General features: G+C 49.1%; 1 non-coding gene across 1 annotated transcript in view; it reads right to left on the bottom strand.

Moving 5' to 3' along the window:
- Positions 1-2,860: 2,860 nt before the first annotated feature.
- LOC143176366 (small subunit ribosomal RNA) overlaps positions 2,861-2,922 on the bottom strand; it is a 1,921-nt gene continuing 1,859 nt past the window's right edge. The window contains exon 1 of the ribosomal RNA XR_013000923.1: positions 2,861-2,922. This exon is cut by the window's right edge and continues 1,859 nt beyond it. This is a non-coding gene — a ribosomal RNA (small subunit ribosomal RNA).

The raw sequence follows: 2,922 nt of genomic DNA, 5'->3' as shown, positions 1-2,922 counted from the left end.
GATCGTCCCATCGTCGAGAGACGTAAGTTTTCATAGTATGAATTCGCGTTTTACTCTCCGACGCGGGGATTCCACGACGAGAGAGAGTTTCGTGAGCGGGTTGACTCGGAAGAAACGCTACGACGGGTATTTCTATTATAGAACGAATCATCGCCACCCTTTACCAGTGCCCTACGAAGGAATCACAAGGTCATCTGGAGTTTACAATGCCAGCGACGGTAATTCCAACGAAGACCCGATAAGTCAACTCAACGTTCTATTGCTCCCCGTACAGAAAAGCGAATCGACGCAATCGCACCATACGCGTGCACGTAACAACTCTTCGCGTGGATCGTCCCATCGTCGAGAGACGTAAGTTTCCATACTATGAATTCGCGTTTTACTCTCCGACGCGGGGATTCCACGACGAGAGAGAGTTTCGTGAGCGGGTTGACTCGGAAGAAACGCTACGACGGGTATTTCTATTATAGAACGAATCATCGCCACCCTTTACCAGTGCCCGACGAAGGAATCACAAGGTCATCTGGAGTTTACAATGCCAGCGACGGTAATTCCAACGAAGACCCGATAAGTCAACTCAACGTTCTATTACTCCCCGTACAGAAAAGCGAATCGACGCAATCGCACCATACGCGTGCACGTAACAACTCTTCGCGTGGATCGTCCCATCGTCGAGAGACGTAAGTTTCATAGTAAGCCTTCGGCGTTTTACTCTCCGACGCGGGGATTCCACGACGAGAGAGAGAGTTTCGTGAGCGGGTTGACTCGGAAGAAACGCTACGACGGGTATTTCTATTATAGAACGCATCATCGCCACCCTTTACCAGTGCCCGACGAAGGAATCACAAGGTCATCTGGAGTTTACAATGCCAGCGACGGTAATTCCAACGAAGACCCGATAAGTCAACTCAACGTTCTATTTCTCCCCGTACAGAAAAGCGAATCGACGCAATCGCACCATACGCGTGCACGTAAACAACTCTTCGCGTGGATCGTCCCATCGTCGAGAGACGTAAGTTTTCATAGTATGAATTCGCGTTTTACTCTCCGACGCGGGGATTCCACGACGAGAGAGAGTTTCGTGAGCGGGTTGACTCGGAAGAAACGCTACGACGGGTATTTCTATTATAGAACGCATCATCGCCACCCTTTACCAGTGCCCGACGAAGGAATCACAAGGTCATCTGGAGTTTACAATGCCAGCGACGGTAATTCCAACGAAGACCCGATAAGTCAACTCAACGTTCTATTACTCCCCGTACAGAAAAGCGAATCGACGCAATCGCACCATACGCGTGCACGTAACAACTCTTCGCGTGGATCGTCCCATCGTCGAGAGACGTAAGTTTCCATACTATGAATTCGCGTTTTACTCTCCGACGCGGGGATTCCACGACGAGAGAGTGTTTCGTGAGCGGGTTGACTCGGAAGAAACGCTACGACGGGTATTTCTATTATAGAACGCATCATCGCCACCCTTTACCAGTGCCCGACGAAGGAATCACAAGGTCATCTGGAGTTTACAATGCCAGCGACGGTAATTCCAACGAAGACCCGATAAGTCAACTCAACGTTCTATTGCTCCCCGTACAGAAAAGCGAATCGACGCAATCGCACCATACGCGTGCACGTAACAACTCTTCGCGTGGATCGTCCCATCGTCGAGAGACGTAAGTTTCATAAGTAAGCCTTCGGCGTTTTACTCTCCGACGCGGGGATTCCACGACGAGAGAGTGTTTCGTGGCGGGTGACTAGGCCGAAACGCTACGACGGGTATTTCTATTATAGAACGAATCATCGCCACCCTTTACCAGTGCCCGACGAAGGAATCACAAGGTCATCTGGAGTTTACAATGCCAGCGACGGTAATTCCAACGAAGACCCGATAAGTCAGCTCATCGTTCTATTTCTCCCCGTACAGAAAAGCGAATCGACGCTATCGCACCTCGCGCGAGCACGTAACAACTCTTCGCGTGGATCGTCCCATCGTCGAGAGACGTAAGACGCACGGAAATCGTGGTTCATCGCGTCTTTTCCTACTCTCTTGAATCGCAATTTCGTATAGAGCCTACACACGCGAACCACCGGCATATACTATTTCTTCTCTCATAGTAAGCCTTCGCGCGTTTTACTCTCCGACGCGGGGATTCCACGACGAGAGAGTGTTTCGTGGCGGGTGTCTCGGCCGAATCGCTACGACGGGTATTTCTATTATAGAACGAATCATCGCCACCCTTTACCAGTGCCCGACGAAGGAATCACAAGGTCATCTGGAGTTTACAATGCCAGCGACGGTAATTCCAACGAAGACCCGATAAGTCAACTCATCGTTCTATTTCTCCCCGTACAGAAAAGCGAATCGACGCTATCGCACCTCGCGCGAGCACGAAACAACTCTTCGCGTGGATCGTCCCATCGTCGAAAGATGTAAGACGCACGGAAATCGTGGTTCGGCGGGCTCTATGCGCCTTGTTCAAAGTAAAAAAAAAAAATTTCGACGGACGGGAGAAGTGTATTTCTCCGCGCGTAAGCCGTTCGAAATTTCCGACGGACGGGAGATGAACTCTCCGCGCGTAAGCCGTCTAGTCATACAGCAGAGCAGGTATCGAGATACCTCTCTGTGCATGATCGTTCAAGTATTTTTCACGAGGAAGCGTTGTTGCACGTTTATCGCTCCTTCCTCCTCTGTATATATAATATTATTTCTCTTGTGTATCGAGTGTGTGCAGAAATTGAACTCGTACACTTATATATATATATGTATGTATCTTTCGCTCCTTTTTATATTATCTTTCGCTCCACTCTTTATATTTCTCATGTTTCCTTCTTTCGGTCAGTTCTTGTAGTGTATTTTGCTCGTTAATGATCCTTCCGCAGGTTCACCTACGGAAACCTTGTTACGACTTTTACTTCCTCTAAATG

The sequence above is a fragment of the Nomia melanderi genome, unplaced genomic scaffold (assembly GCF_051020985.1).
Source record: "Nomia melanderi isolate GNS246 unplaced genomic scaffold, iyNomMela1 scaffold0508, whole genome shotgun sequence".
NCBI classification, from domain to species: domain Eukaryota; kingdom Metazoa; phylum Arthropoda; class Insecta; order Hymenoptera; family Halictidae; genus Nomia; species Nomia melanderi.
This window is presented reverse-complemented; position numbering and strand designations above follow the sequence as displayed.